The following is a 17,774-nucleotide window of genomic DNA, read 5'->3' on the forward strand; positions in this document are numbered from 1 at the left end:
CTTGGAGCCGCTACCGGGGAAGCGGTTAGCCTAGGGGTTATTTGGTTTAAACTTTTGATTGTTCGATCCTTTCGTAAGGGCTTGCCCTTACGGAAGTTACTTTTCGCATTTTATATATTATTTTTGTTTGGAAAAATCGTTTGTGTTTGTGTTGTGATTGAAGGATAGGTGCCTTTGGTGTATGAAAACAAGGTCTCACAAGGACCAAGAGTTCACACATCCATTCTCCAATCCAGAAAAACACGTACATGGGGTTTATTATCGTAGAGAAGCAAGGGTATTAAGAAAGAATTTCGAGGCTTTGCCATTTTGTTTAGAAGAGATGGATCCAAACGGTAATCCGATTGTTAATGAGGAAGAGGGCAATCCTAATGGTCCTCCGGTTAATCAAGAATTATTGAATGATCCAAACGATACACCAATGTGGAACGCTAGATTGGTTGCACCAACATTGATAGCACCGGCTATTACAAAACCACCAATTGAAGCGGATAATTGGAAGATCGAGGGTAACTTTTTCACGTTGATCAAGGATACCTACTTTCATGGGTTAATAGATGAGAATCCGTTCGAGCATATTCAATACTTTAATGAACTTTGTGATATTTACAAAACCAAAAATGTCACCGATGATTCTTTTAAGTTAAGGGCATTCCCCTTCACACTTCAAGGAGACGCAAAAGCTTGGATGCGAAGTTTGTCATCCGATTCCATAAGGTCTTTTCAAGAATTAACAAACGAGTTTATCAATCATTTCTTTCCACCGTCTAAAGTAGAGCGATTAAGAATGGAGATTATTGGGTTCACCCAACGGGGTGATGAGAGTTTGTATGATGCATGGGTTAGATTCAAGAAGTTACTAAGAGCTTGCCCACCGCATGGTTTGATGAAGAAGGAGTATATCAACACATTCTATCGAGGTTGTAATATGTTAACAAAGCGATATATTGATTCTTCATCCGGTTGGGTATTCATGTATAAATCACCAAATGCGGCCGAAATTATGCTAGAAGATATCTCGGTCAACACATATGAATGGGCACCTTCACCATGAGAATTAGCAAGGACGAATGTAGCACAAATAGAGAGTGATAATGGGCAAGTGACGCTTGCAAGCTTGAACAATCAATTTCAAACATCTGGGAAGGAGTTGAAAAAGATTCAACAAACGGTAGTTGCAATGCAAGTTGGTTGTCAAAGATGCGAGGGTCCACATCTCACGAAGAATTGTCCTCAAATTACTCAATGCAACAATATCGATCTAGATGATATTCCATGAATTCGGATGCTCATGTGAACTACGTGAGTAATCAAAACTACCAACGGAGAGGAACATCTAACCAAAGCTACTACAATCCTAATAAAAAACAAGTATCATTCAACAACCAAACCAATACACCACCCGAATTTACAAACCAAAACCGAAACCAAAGTTATAACAACTACAACCAAAACCGAAACAACAACTTTCAATACCAAAACCAACAACCTTACAACAACCAACCTTATAACAACCAAAGCAATTCAAATTATCAAAATAACCAAGGTTATAATCAAGCACAAAATAACCAAGGTTACAATCAACAACCTCAACAAAACATTCAATAATCCTAACCTTCGAAAAGCTTAGAAGAGATAATGCAAAACTAAATCAAGAAGGTAGAATCAACCGAAGCTTTCCTAATGAAAGAGAATGAGCTCTTGAAGCAACAACTTCGAAACCAACAAGCCTCATTCCAAAACCTTGAGAGCACCGTTGGAAAGATTTCAAATCAAGTTGCCGAAAGACCACAAGGAACTTTACCTTCAAACACTCAAGTTAACCCAAATACTTACAACAGTAACTGAAACAACCAACACAACCAACAAAACCACCAAACTAACACGAGAGTTATTCCTATCGAAAATAACACTACCAATCCAAACCAAAGTCAAGCGAGTTCATCGAATCCTACCAATACTTATGCTCAAGTGAACTCGATTGATTCAACCATAGAAGATAAACCCGATTATACTCAAGTTTTCAAGCTCGACGTTGAAGGTGACGAGTTTGATTTTGATGAAGTACTAGAAATTGATACTATTGATTATGGGGTATTCAAGTTTTTGGAAGATTCGGACGATGCAACATTCATTCCCTATCAAGTTAAAAGTGTAATGTCCATGGAGGCTACCGAGTCTACATACGAGGAGTTAAGGGATGAATTTGGGCAAATTAAGTTAGAAAAGGTTGAGAAAGAGCAAAAGATCAAAACTTTATTGAATGTAAAGGAGCAAAAGAATGAGGTCGAGGTTCTTGCTACATCAACCAAGGATAAAAATGAGACACCGGTCTCACATCCTAAATCATTACCTCTTACACATCTAAATGATGTGGATTGTAAGTCAACTTTACCCGATAATGAAAATATTTATGTTAAACTCCCTTTGGCGGAGGTGCTTGAGAATATGCCCAACTGTGGGAAATTTTTGAAGACACTCATGGCTAAAAAGGGAGATGTTGAGCAAGCGTCCACCGCTTTCTTGAAAAAGGAGTGTGATGGCATTTTAAAGAAATGTAACCTACCACTGAAAATGGGTGATCCTGGACCTTTCCTTATACCATGTAATGTGAACGGGTCGGAGATGCTTACATCTTTAGCTGACTCGGGGGCGAGTATCAACTCCATGCCCTACTCCGTTTACAAAAGGTTAGGCCTAGGTGATCTTTCACCCACCACAATGGGAGTTAAACTAATTGATCAATCAATTAACTCTAGTGTAGGAATTGCCGAGGATTTAATTGTTAAGGTAGGGGACATGGAATTCCCCATTGACTTTGTTATTGTTGATATAAAGGAAGAATCGGTTGTACCTCTTGTTTTGGAAAGACCATTCTTAGTAACCACGGGTTCTTTCTTCGACTTTAGAACCGGAAAATTGACCCTTCAGGATAAAGGGAAATGCATGAGCATAAGAACAAAACGTGTTAAAGCACCATCAATACCATTGACTACACCGCAAATTGTTGCTAGTGTGAAATGCATCATAAGCACAAGACAAGTTGGTTCACTAACACAAGGTAGTTGGGTTTGACTAAGGGAATTCGAGGTAAACCCAAGGATCAAAAAGACATAGTTGACAACTCCATGCGAAAGTTATTTGGGCAGGTACATCGAGCTTCATCCAAAAAGGATGAACACTTGAGAAAATGCCTTGTGTCAAACTTGCCAAAACATGAGAAAGTCAAACTTAAAGAGTTAATCAACGAAAACAAGGTAATGAATGATTGGTTAATGTCAATGTTAAATGGTGGTAGTAATGAAAATGTTTCCCTAAGTTCAAAGGGAAGGGAAGGTTACCACCCCGGGATTAGTTGAAATCCCAAAGGGATGGAGTCGGGTGATAGACTCGTTAAAATATTTCTACAATTGTGTATATAGTTACTTTTAGTGGCATTTTGTTAGAATTGTATGATATTTCTTTTCTTAGTTGCATCTTCATATTTTTGTATTGCATGCATATGGGTAAAACTGTAAAATACCAAAAATAGCTTGTGAATGGCTCAAAATGGACTTTAAAATGAGAAAAACTGCAATCAGGTATAAAAGCGGTTCTTTTTTTCTAGGAGCGGCGCTTTTCACCCACAAAGAGCGACACTTCTGTATCAAGAGCGACGCTTTAACCTGTGTTTTGGAACCAAATTTGATCAGTAGCCAAGAACGACGCTTTTGTGTTCAAAAGCGGCGCTTTTAGATCGCCAAGAGCGACGCTTTTCTTTCAAAAGCGACGCTTCTCCTTCGCCAGGAGCGGTGTAACAGACTGAAACCCGGGCTAGTTGTAAGTGGACTATTTTGCCCTTAGGGTTTGTGCTAAGTCTTAAGTGCTTTTATTTTAATTATTTTATTAGTGTTTTATTCTAATTGTGTTGTGACCAGCTTGTGACAAGGGTCCCAGAACAGGTTTGTTTATTTTAATTGGACCTCGTTGGGGTTACCTAATCGTGAGCGAAAGATTTCAGATAACTGGTAAATACCCGTGTGTGATGGGGTATTGTGTTTTAACACAAATATAAAAGCCTTGACCAGCTCATTTTTGATGTTTCCAGAAAATTCACTTCATCACTCCCGTACCTAACTTTCACCTCTTCAAAAACCCTAATCACTCAATCTCAATTTGGTTCTTAAATTGAGTCAAGAAACTGATTCTTTGTGTTGTTGTGAGTTTATCAAGGTAAGATTTGTCAAATTTCATGTCCAAATCAGTGTGTAAATTGAGTTTGAAGGTGAGTTTTGTTAAAAGTGATTTTTGAGTCAAAAGTACTTAAATTGATGTTGTTTGAGCATAAAAGTTGTGGGTTTATGTTTCAAAATGTTTAGTGTAAAAGATGTGTTCGGTTTTGGGGTCTTAAACGAGTCATAGGTCGAGATTTGGTGATTTTGGGTTGAAACCCGTCACTTTGCTGCTGTTGCAGCTGATGAAATACCTTCGGCAGATGGTAGTTGACCATCGACCGATGGTGAGGGACGATCGGCCGGTGGACAGGACCGTCGACCGATGGTGTATGACTGTAAGTGTGTCTAATCTTGATGGGAACACTATTCTAAGCATGAAAATTTTAGCGGACGCAAATTTTTACTAATTTGCTATAATTCGCTGTCAGTGTGTCTAATCTTGATGGGAACACTATTCTAACTTGGTTTTTGCTGTTCTCAGGAGATAAGGACAAGGAGGAAGCTCAGAAATAATAACTGAGCAGTTGCTGGTAATTGGTGAGTGGGTCTATCTACGGATAGAGTTTAAGTAGCATATCATGCTACTGTGGTTGACTCTTTTACCATGCATAGTGTAGAAATTGCCATGTTAGAATAATAATATCGTTGCCTGATGTTGTATGTGAATTTTGTGTACACTGTGTGAATGGCACCAGTCGGGCCTAGGGAGACTGGGGACTCGAGACCGTGCCTAGGAGAGGTTAGAGTCCGTATGAGGTCAACCGTGCCTAGGGGAGGTTGGGTCCATAGGATACTGATTATGGAGTATAGAGTGAATGATGCATCCCCTGCATCTGGATAATATACTGTGAATTGAGTAGCAGGGACTATCGGTAGACTCAGGCCCGATCAGCTGGCAGTCGTGTGCTCGTCCAAGCCGCCGATCCTCGTATTGTCTTATTGTATGATAGTTGGTGGTTAGCATGTATTGTTGTTTGTATATATCTTGTGTGTGGCTTAAGCTATATCTGTTAGATAGATTCCATTCACTTAGCGGCGCGCTAATCCCCCACATATTCTCCCCTTGCAGGTTTAGGTACTGCTAGTCGGGATGGGTGTTGATGCAGAAGACATGTTTGACAACCCAACTCTGATGTGGACTTTTGTATAAATAATGTTTTGTAATAACGTAACACTGTTGTGTAAGCTTAAACTTAATTATATGGTTTAATGTAATGATGTGACTTATATTGTGTTTATTATTAAAGTCTTCCGCTGTGTATTAAAAAAAAAATGGCCGGCGTTACAAGTGAAAGGACCCGTCCTAATCCATCTGGACGAAGTCACCAACATCTGGTTCCATTGCGATGATCGACTCCAAATAATGTCTTTAAAATGGGCAAATGCACATCGGAATGTTTCTTTCATACCTGAGAATAAACATGCTTTCAAGTGTCAACCAAAAGGTTGGTGAGTTCATTAGTTTAACATAAATAATCATTTTATAATTTTAATAGACCACAAGATTTCATATTTCCATTTCTCATAAACATACGTCCCATGCATAGAGACAAAAATATCATTCATATGGATTGAACACCTGGTAACCGACATTCACAAAATGCATATAAGAATATCCCCATCATTCCGGGATCCTCCTTCGGACATGATATAAATTTCGAAGTACTAAAGCATCCGGTACTTTGGATGGGGCTTGTTGGGCCCGATAGATCTATCTTTAGAGTTCGCGTCAATTAGGGTTTCTGTTCCCTAATTCTTAGATTACCAGACTATATAGGGTGATATTCGATTTCGATAATTCAACCATAGAATGTAGTTTCACGTACTTGTGTCTATTTCGTAAAACAGTTATAAAAACAGCGCATGTATTCTCAGTCCCAAAAATATATATTGCAAAAGCATTTAAAAAGGGATTAATGAAACTCACACATATAAATATTGTAAAACATTTAATAAAGCGTTTGCATGTATTCTCAGCCCAAAAACGTAAAGAGTAAAAAAGGGCAAATGAAACTCACCTAATGTATTTTGTAGTAAAAATACATATAACGATATTGAACAAATACACGGTTGGCCTTGGATTCACGAACCTATATCGTTTGTATATTTATTAATATACATAGTTGTAATTGAACAAATTTACATATTATTATTAATTGTTATTTTAGTAATTTATATGTTTTATTAATTACTTAATTAACTATTTTTTTATTTTATATACTTTAGATACATAATTAGTATTTATTATAAAAATATTAATGTTGTTATGAGATATGTTTTAAATATATTCTTATATAGCTTTTTGTAAAATAATATCAATAATAGTAAATAAAAATTTGTACCTTTTTATGATAATAATAATAATACTAAAAGTAATTAGGTTTAGTAATGATATTGCTATTAATAGTTTTAATAGTATTACTAATAATAAAAGTAATGTTAGTAATAATAATATTTTTTTAAAGATAATAATAATAAGATAAAAATGTTAGTTTTCATAAAATAATATTTTAAATAATAATGGTACTTTTAAATAAAATGATGATTCTATTAGAAAATTTAATAGTCATTTTAATAATAATACTATATATATTTTAATAATAATAATACTAATAATAATAATAATAATAATAATAATAATAATAATAATAATAATAATAATAATAATAATAATAATAATAATAATAATAATAATAATAATAATAACAATAAAATTAATAATGAAATAATAATAATAAGAGTATTAGTAATAACTACCTCAAAGGAGTAGCCCTTAAAATGCCCAAGTCCGGGTTTAAATCCGAGACGTTCCGCTAACCCGATATTACTCCTAAAATAAAAAACGTTGTTGCCAAGGCTCAAATAAGCGACCTCTCGAGTAAGCACACACACCCCTAAACCATTGAACCATGAGTTTGTTTTGGTATTAAGTCGCGTAATTATTGTGTTAATATGTTTTGTCAGATTATCTTTTATCATCACCATCATCACTAGAATCAACAACACAATATCTTAATCCTAATCATCATCTTAGTCATCACCTTACACTAATCATAATCATTTTACTTGTTTAACAATATTGCAACACAACATCCTCAAACAAAATACGTCGCCCATAGTGTGAAGTGAGTCTTGGGCCATTTTTGACCACTAAGAGTATAATGGCCTTCGGCCCATTTTGCATCAAAGTTCAAAACAGCCGATCACAAGTAACTTTAATTTGTGGATTTAGTTTGGTGAGGCTTCTAACAGATCGAGGAGTAGAACCAAAAAAAAAATATAAGTAAATGGTCTTCATCGATGTAGCATCCAAGAGAGAATAGAATATTGTAAAAGTTGGCCAACCTTTTCCTTTTTACAACACAAGTGTCGGCCATAATCTTCCCATCATGTACCATTTGTCTAACTTTTTAGTAAGTGGAATATATTAACTAACTTTAATACCATTAATATATACCATCCATCTCGTACAGTCCTTCAAGCATGTTCATCGTCTAACACTGAAATGTAAGTGAAGCAGCAGCAACAAGGGATAGTACTAGCGAAAATTGTGGAAACTCGAGTGGTTTGTGGTTCGTCTAACACGGGAAAAAGAGCAACAATATGTTTCGTTTTGTTTCGGGGTTTCACGAAGGTGCGGGGTAGAGAGAGAGAGATAGTGAGAGAGAGGTGTTTCAAGGTGGTCTTGTCACCTGACTGTAACAGAAAAGAGGATAGCAGCGGTGACAGCATGGCAACAACAATAGTACGTGTATTGTATTAAAACAGAAAGAAGATGCATCCAAAATTTCGGGTACGTTTTTCTTGTTGGTGGAATGGAAGACAACAATAGATATATCACAGGTTTTGTTGGGTTGGTTGAATGGTCATAGTAAAATAATTATAATCGCAGTTACTGATGATGGTCGTAGTGTGGTGATGTTTGGTCTTGAGCTTGAAACAGGAAAGAAATAATAAATAACCTGAGGTGTTTGATTGAAAGCAGAAACAACACGCAGTATGCAGCATCAATTTTAGTGGATTTAATGGTGATGGTTTAATGGGTCTGTGATGGCGGTTGGTTCTTGAAATCGAATAACAAGTCATAGGGAATGGTTATTTGAACAAGATGATGATTGTGATCGATGTTCTTAACGGTTGTTGTTGATATTCAAGAAGGGTAAAGATGGTTGTTGATTAGTGTGATGTGTAGTTTCATGGTGATGAAGATGGGTTTTGATGATCTCGGTGATTTGAATATAAACAGAAATACAAGTAGTTGTAGTAGGAAGTGATGTTGGATTATTGCTACAATACTAAGATTCGTTTACCATTGTTTTGTAGTTAAGAGTGGTTCGTCAGGTAGTTCAATCAGAAACAGAAAAAGGAGAAAAAAGTGAAAATGGATGAAATTGTTTAATTGAATTCGTACGTAATTGATTTTTGATATCTAATAATACAAGATAGAAAACAAAAGAAGGAAGAAATTGAATGAGATTGGATTATGATGGCTAACAGAATTTGGATATAACTGTGTGTTAATTCGATCTGTATTCCAATTTTAAGACAACAAACAAAAATTCAAACAGTTTGATTGTGACTCTGGAATCCAAATTACAGATCATAAAGAGAAAGGATAGTGACCTCAAACAACTGCGTACAATTAATTCAAGTTTATATAATTTATATAATTAATAATTCATATTAATAATTTTTATTTATATATGACAATAATAATAATAACTAATAATAAAAATAATTAATAATGCTACTAATAATCATAAAAATGATAATAATTATATTATTGATGTTAATAAAAATAAAATGTATTATTTTTAATAATAATAATTATAAGAATAATAATGATATAAACAATATTAATAATAATATGATATTATTGCTAATAACAAAAATGATAATAATAATCATAAAAATACTAATAATAATATAACAAATTATATGTAACAAATTTTTATATTATAACTTTTAATGATACAAATAATACTAATAATAATAATAATTAGTGTAATAATAAGATAATAAATATAATTAAACTTGTAATTACATATATTTTCACATCTAATAATATAATGGTTCATGAATCGTTGGAATTTGGTCGAGGTTAAATGAATCCATGAAAATAGTTCACAAGTTTTGAGACTCAACAGTACAGACTTTGCTTATCGTATCGGAAACATATAAAGATTAAAGTTTAAATTTGATCGGAAATTCCCGGGTCATCACAGTACCTACCCGTTAAAGAAATTTCGTCCCGAAATTTGAGCGAGGTCGTCATGGCTAAAAATAAATATGTTTTCCTGACGAATATGAGCTGATAAATAGAGTTTTATCATTATTGATTAATATGAATAAAACGATTCGATTATGTGAAGCGTACGAATGAAGTTATCATAAAATAGTGAAATGAGAAAGATAAGTTTCATCAGAACTTTTGACTAGTCATGGTTGAATTTAGAATATATGGTGCGTCATAGCTTTTGACGTAGAGGGTTGAATTACGGAATTCAAGGGATTTAAAGAAAATCCTCGAAATCTAAAAGATTTGATTATTCGGCGAGTAAGGAAATTAAGATCTCTATAATTAAATACGGTGATCTGTCTCGATTACTCTGTATAATATTTCCACTATAAATTAAGCTCTTCCGTTCCATTATTCTCACCATTCCTATACTTTCTTTCTTAGTTCATACATCCAAAAGATTGTGAAAATGCTTAATCCAGTTCTGATCCTTGTCCTTATCATGACTATTGTCACAATTATTCTCCTTTTCCAATTTTCACCGGAGAAATCTGTTTATTTCTATTATACTCTAGGGATTATTGTATTTATAATCCTCCCGTTTCTCTATATTGCTATAAACATTGATATACACGGTTTGTAATTTATGCGTTGTTATCGGGCTCTATATCTCTCCTTATATTTCAATGTCCCCATTTCTGTTTCCTATAATCATTTTCATCCACAGTTAATACTCCTTCCTCTTTGTTGCGATTTATGCTCCAATTTCTATTTCTTTTGGAGCTTTGTCCCTTCGTTTCTTCTTTTTACGATTGGACACCTCTTGTAATGGTCCAGAATTCGGAAGTATGGAGTTTCGAATGACTATAATGTTCTAAACCAGAAAGAACGTAATAACACGATTTGATTTGTCAAATTACCAGAGTCGCTGAGAATAGAACTATCAAGAATATACTTTCTTGATATGTTCAGAAGTTAAGCATAATGAAAGAGTTATGTAACATGGCACGTGATGACGTTAGGATCTGTGAATCATCACGTCCCATTAGAAACTCAGCATGACTTACTGTAATATAATCACGTTGATCAAGTGTCATTATATTATACTAACCCATGCATCAGTTCCCAACATTACTTCAATAACATTCATATTTTAAGCTCGAAAGTTTACAGAATATAGAAACTAACAGTTTCTATATGATGTAACACTGATAGCACGAAGAGATTAATGATTTCAGATAAGAATATTTATGAAAATATCTTCAGAAATATGGAGGATATTTATAATGAAAGATACGATGATATCTTAGAATTTCTAATATCGAAGGATGGTGAAGAAAATTTTTCCGCAAGAGTTTGGAGTCAGAAGCAAGGTATTCGCTAAAGATTTCATCAGAAATAGAATCATCAGGATTCTTAATGTACAAGTTTAGTCCTTATGATTTGTTCAGAGACTCCTTCGTAGTTTGCTCAATCAGTTTTTCAGTTTCAAATTTTTTCTGAGCTTTGCCAACATACAATTCTTTATCATCAACTTTTGGCTGTTGAGGTCATTTATAGTTTTTGTTGCTTCATTCAACTTTTCAAAATTCAGAGCATTAATTCGCAGACTGGGTGCTTTTCAAAATTTCAGAATGGAATATCATGATTCTAAGAGATAAATGTTATATGGATACATATAACTATTGATGTAGATATGATGTGAGTTTTCAAAGTACTGATTGCTGATTCCCGGCATTTGGTATGGCAGTTCTCGTTACAAGATGCAGATAAATATATGATAGGATTTCAATGAATAAATGTAGTGGTTTGTTAGAGAGATTTAAGCCAAGAAGCAACGAGGTTGCTGGTACGTCTACTGATAATATGGTAGAATATAAAAGAATTCTCCGGTATCAAAAAGGGTAATCATATATATATCAGGATTATAGTAAGGCTACTTCGAATGAAAAGTCGAAGTTGACTTGCTGGAGCTGTGACAAAAATGCCTACTTTGAAAAGGGATTGCAAAGTTATTTTCGGTAATAACAACGCCAAAGGAGCTAGCACAGATACGTGTTAAACGTTTACACAAGTTCCGAATTTTTTCAAGTGCATAATTATATACATTAATCTTTTCTTCCGTAAATGAAGTGCGGTTGATTTATCCTCTCGATTGAGGTGTTTTCAAGAATCATGAAAGGTTTGAACGTAGATTGTAATCGTCAAGATACAAATGAGGTTTAAGATGAAGTCAAGTGGCAAACTTGAAGTATTGTTTAGTTTCATAAGTTATAATCAATATTTTAATTCATTTTAATTGTCCACTGTTGGTAGTCTTCAGTTGATTAGTCCACAGTTAGCTAGGAACAGGTAGCTAGGATTTTGTCAGCGTGGATTCTTAACAAAATTTCTCATAGTTAATTTGTTTGTTTCTAACAAATTTTATTCCATCAAATATTTTCTTCATTATGCCACTTGTTGGATTCTGATAAATCAAAATCCCAATATGAAATTGGATGAAATGGTTATTCTGTGGTGAACGGATACGTATATCAGTGGATGTAAGTAGGATTGTAAGTGACTGTTGAATCAGATTCGAAGATTGTACAGTGTAACTTATTAATATGAAATTTAAATGTTCCTCGGGTATTACCTACCCGTTAAAATATTTTCACCATTAACAGTTTGTACAAGAGAATTTTTAATTACTATCTTTTTGAAAACATATATACATATATATTTTCTTCAGATGTATTCATGGATTTAATGAGTTAATATGATATTAAACTCATTTGCTTTTCGGTTGGAACTAGAATAAATAATCTCTAAAACTTTAGAGATTACATATTCGTCATGTCGAACGAAGATAAATGAGGTAGAACGATACGTAGAACGAAGATCATACTTAAAATACAGATGATGATATTGAAGCATGGATTGTTGATGGTACTGGTGTTGTTATTGATGGTACTGCTGGTGCCGGTGATGTTGCTGAAGCTGGTACATTTTGCACCATATTCTCCGAATTGATTATTCGAGCGCGAAGTTCGTTGACTTATAACTCCAGGATGATTGTCGGTCGGAACGAGCGGATGAATAAGGTTTAGAATTGTGGATAGAATATAATCGTGGTGAGATATTCGGGAAATGAGGGTGAAAATGATGATTCGGACTGGTTCGCTGATAAGTGCTTCAGGTTCATCGCCAATAGGTAAATTTGGTTGGTGAAAAGGATCGCCTTTTTCGCGTCTCCATTGATTAAGTCGACTACGAACTCATCAGATGAATTGGGGATGGCTGATTGATTGATTCATTCTGGTGACATCGCTTTCGGAGCTTAGGTGAATATCCATGTCGGAATAGCTGTCGGAATAACTATCGAAATAGCTATCGAAATTTGAGGGACTCGAACTGGTCGAGGGATTCATCTCGTACAATCAGAGGAAGGATTTCCGATAAGAAATAGATTATAGGATGTAGACTAGTACCCTACAATGCATAATTTACATATTGATGTCGAACGAGGTGTATATAAAATAGCTTATATTTTACTAGGAAAAACTATTAAATACGATACAATTTTACACAAGATATTTATTTATTTATAGAATGGATATACTTAAACCTTGCTACAACACTTATAGGCAGTGTACCTAATCGTACAGTAGTGTAGTTTTTAGTAAGTCCGGTTCGTTCCACAGGGAAATCTTTAAACAAAGCTCAACGCTATATTAGTTTACTTTTATAAAAATACAAATATATATATAGGTAATATTATTATTATAAAGGGGGGTTTTTACCGTTTAATGACCGGCTTGTCGATTTTAAAACTTTAGTCGCAGTTAAAACCTAATGTAAAATATAAAATAAATACAAGACTTTAAATTAAAGCGTAAAGTAAATAACGATAATGAAATTGCGAATAATAAAAATGCGATAAAATTAAATTGCGATAATTAAAAGTACGATAATTAAAAGTGCGATTAAATAAAATAACAATAAATAAAAGTGCGATAATTAGAAGTGCAATTAAATATAAAATAAAGGAAATTAAATATGAAATAAAAGTATTATGCTTATTTAAACTTCCGTAATCATGATGTTTGACGTGTTGATTTTAGTTTTATGCCCATGGGTTAATTGTCCTTTGTCCTGGATTATTCAATATGTCCGTCTGGTTTTTGTCCATAACAGTCCATCAGTCATAAATATAAATTGCAAGTGTCCTTGTCAAATTATTATTATACCCGAAGTTAAATATTCCAACTAATTGGGGATTCGAATTGTAACAAGGTTTTAATACTTTGTTTAATGAATACACCAGGTTATCGACTGCGTGTAAACCAAGGTTTTACTACTTTGTTAACAATTACACCAATTACCATTGAATGTAATTTCACCCCTGTTTTAATTATTCTAGTGGCTATTAATCCATTCCCGTGTCCGGTTAAATGAACGATTATTCGTACATATAAATACCCCGCCCATCGTGTCCGATTGAGTGTATATGGTAGTTTATAGGGACGCCCAATTGTAAATCTTTATATTAACATTAACAAACTTTCATTTAGTTAAACAAATATAAAGCCCATTAATAGCCCATAGTCTAGTTTCCACAAGTGTCGTTCTTTTGTCCAAACCCCAATTATGGTACAAAGCCCAATTACCCAATTTTAGTAATTAGTCCAACATCATGATTACTTTGTTTTAAACAAGCATAATAATTACTTAGCTACGAGACATTAATATAAAAAGGTTGAACATAACTTACAATGATTAAAAATAGCGTAGCGTTACACGGACAGAATTTCGACTTACACCCTTACAACATTCGCTAACATACCCTTATTATTAGAATTATAATTAAAATTAAAATATAAATTATAAATATAAATATATTTACGTATGAAGAGGAAGGAAAAAGATGATGAAATTTGATCAGAATTCGGTTGGCTTTATAGCCAGAGTTGAAAATTGGGGCTCCGCGACTCGCGGCAAAATGCCCTTAAAACTCCGCGAGTCGCGGAGATATATTTACAGCTCACACCCTTGGAGTTTCTTGCTGCCGACGGTTTTTAATATATATATATAATATATATATAATTAATATAATTAATTATATATTATATTATATTTATATACATAGTTAACTTGTAATTTTTAGTCCGTTGCGTCGAGCGTTAAGAGTTGACTCTGGTCCCGGTTCCGGATTTTCGAACGTCCTCGCGTACAATTTAATATCTTGTACTTTGTGTTTTGAATCTTGTACTTTTGTAATTTCAAGACGTTTCTTATCAATAATTGGAACCTTTTTGATTGTCTTTTGTACTTTTGAGCTTTTTGGTCGTTTGCGTCTTCAATTCGTCGAATCTGTCTTTTGTCTTCACCTTTTATTATTTAAACGAATATCACTTGTAAATAGAACAATTGCAACTAAAAGCTTGTCTTTCTTGAGGAATAATGCTATGAAATATATGTTCGTTTTTAGCATTATCAAATATTCCCACACTTGAGCGTTGCTTGTCCTCAAGCAATATTGTCTTGAAATACTAGAATCACTTCTTTATTCTTCACACTTTGTACATCAGTGATTTCTATACGGCGGTATAAACAATGGTAGTAACGATATTGTTTACAGTCCCACATGACTATAAAAATTTAGATCCATTAAGGAAATTGGATCTTTATGAAAACATTTGATCTTTTGAAATCTAGTTTTTACCCTAGATTAGTTTTCCGGGATAACCCTTTACCGGTGTTTGCAAAATATTTTTGTGGGTTTTGTGGGTTTCAGATTTGAAAATTTTAGCTCAAAACTTGCGGTTTTGTGTCACCCACTTGCTAACCTTGTATTAGGAAAGCAACACGTCCAGTTTACTTGTCCCGTATATTACCTTTCGGCAAACTACCGTCCGGTTGTAAAGGAAAGCGTTGAACAAGCAACTGTTTAAGGCAATGTCCCGTGACATGCTTTTGATTATGGTCTATAACGTGTCGGACGCAATTACTATCCTTGGTAGGAGCAATAGTAAAGCTCACCCTTATAATTTTTCGGTCTGGCACAAGGTCCTGTCTTTGACCATGCTATGCAACCACTGTTCTTACGGTTGACACCCGATTTAGTTCAGGTGACCTAATGAATTCCAGGTGAATTCCTAGGATTTTACGTTCAATGGTAATGAACGCATTGAAAATAGGGTTTTCAGAAAACAAATCGGTTTATAATTTTGATCAAAATATTTTCTCGTTTAAGCTCGAGTTTAGATATCATTGAATTCCATGAGTTTGAATTCTCAATCTTTAAGGTCAATCTCTAGGATTGAGTAATATCAGTCTTAAAAGCTGATTTTTAATCTTTAAGGAGATTATCCTTTCTGGGGATCTGATTCATTAGTCTTATCCAGCTAATTTGCATGGTGCCCCCCCTTTGTACAAGATAAATCCTTCTCATGGTTAGGATAAATCTGACCACTTGGCGACCCTGTTTAATGCTGAGGTCCGTGGATTTCCTGCTGATTTTAGTGATGACTTTTCTAGATTTTTCGTCAACCTACAGCTGGTCTGGACGACAACTTCATGACCTAAATCAAGAAGCGCGTGTCTTTTTCGGAAGACTTTACTTCCTTTTAATGATGGAATTGATTCATCGTGTAGATCCATCTCTTCTTTTCTTTCATTGGGTAAAACAGTTTAGTTTAGTCCAAAGCAAAAGTATTTTAAGTTATTTGTTACAAATATATGTGACATATGTTTAAAATAACTTGGTAAATTTTTCCACACTTGGCTTTTTATTTTTCTTTTTATCGTCCTCTATTCCATTTTAAATGAATTTTGACATTTTAGTTTGTTTCTCAATTTATGTCCTTTTTGAGGTAACAATAATTTCGGTGTTAAAACCTAGTTTTATTGTTCATAAATATGTATAAACATGATTTGAATTCATTTAATTGAAAAATTTTACTAGAATTGGGTAGTCAGTATATAAGACTAGGGCTGTTCTTTTTTATCAGAGAGCACTAGATTCTAATACAACTACTGCTTTACTAGTATTTTTAATGGTAACCAAGTGTATAAAGTAAAAATTTTTAAAATCCGAAAGAATTTAACCCCTTCCCACACTTAAGATCTTGCAATGCCCTCATTTGCAAGAAATCAGTAACAATTTAAATTATTGAGGGTGATTTGTGTGAAAATGATTAAATTTTTACCAAAGTTTCCAAATATATTGGCGTTTGTTTGCTGAATGATAAATGGTGCACATCATTTGTTCATTCCGTCTTGTTGTTATTTCACATATATTTTGCATCTTGTCGTCAAAATTAGTCGCTTTTGCTGAACTTAATGCCAGTCTTTGAAAATGCGTTGTTTTACCCTGTTTTGCACATAAGATAAACTGCAAACATATATACATATTTTTGAAGTTTGGTTTATTACCCCACATTCAAAAATTATTAAAATCTAAAAATAAAAGTTAGATAATTATAAAAATGATTACAATATTAACAAAAATATTAAATGTATCAATAATTACAAATTACAAAATAATAAAAAATAATAAGTAAACTAAGGATGATATTGGTACCAATAGGGGTTCCACGCATAACCATAAGTGCTATAGAATGCTTCGGCAGGGTCATACGTAGGATATGGTGGCTGCATCTCTATCGACCAAGGAGGGAAGACGGGTTTCGGTGTAGGAATATAGTTTCTACCTATATGTTGGCAATGCGCTATGATCTGGTTCTGATGAACTTGCCAATCTTCAAATGCTCTTTGTCTAGCATTTTCGTATTCCTGAGAAGCTATAAACCTATGCATTTCTTGCATCTCATTCCCCCCTCCTACATTACCTTGTTCCTGGTTTCTCTCTACCTGTGGATGTCTACCATTGCATCGTACTGCGGCGTTATTTCGCAGCTTCAAAACTTTCGCACCATGGTATACATTTAAACCTATAGTGTCGCGGGGTTCCGGTTCTTCTACTAATAATCCCCCCCGACTTATATCCACACCGAGATATTCACCAATCAAAGTAATAAAAATACCACCTCCTATTATGCTATGTGGTCGCATCCCCCGAACCATAGCTGATAAATAATAACCCACACAATATGGTATACTTACAGCGCTGTGTGGGTCTCGAATACACATATGGTAAAACAAATCTTGTTCATTTACCTTTTCTTTGTTTTTACCCCTTTGTGTAATCGAATTAGCTAAAAACCTATGTATCACTCTTAATTCGGCTCTATCTATATCCAAATAAGAGTAGTTTCCCCCTTTAAAACGGTGATGGCTTGTCATTTGACTCCACACACCGTGTGTATCAAAATTCTCAT

The 17,774-nt window shown here is 34.1% G+C and overlaps 1 non-coding gene across 1 annotated transcript; it reads right to left on the reverse strand.

Annotated features, from left to right (window-relative positions):
- Positions 1 to 778: 778 nt before the first annotated feature.
- LOC139903054 (small nucleolar RNA R71) lies at positions 779 to 885 on the reverse strand. Its single transcript, XR_011777902.1, has one exon. It is a non-coding gene; the product is annotated as a small nucleolar RNA R71 (small nucleolar RNA).
- Positions 886 to 17,774: the final 16,889 nt, after the last annotated feature.

The sequence above is a fragment of the Rutidosis leptorrhynchoides genome, chromosome 3 (genome assembly GCF_046630445.1).
Source record: "Rutidosis leptorrhynchoides isolate AG116_Rl617_1_P2 chromosome 3, CSIRO_AGI_Rlap_v1, whole genome shotgun sequence".
Lineage (NCBI taxonomy): Eukaryota > Viridiplantae > Streptophyta > Magnoliopsida > Asterales > Asteraceae > Rutidosis > Rutidosis leptorrhynchoides.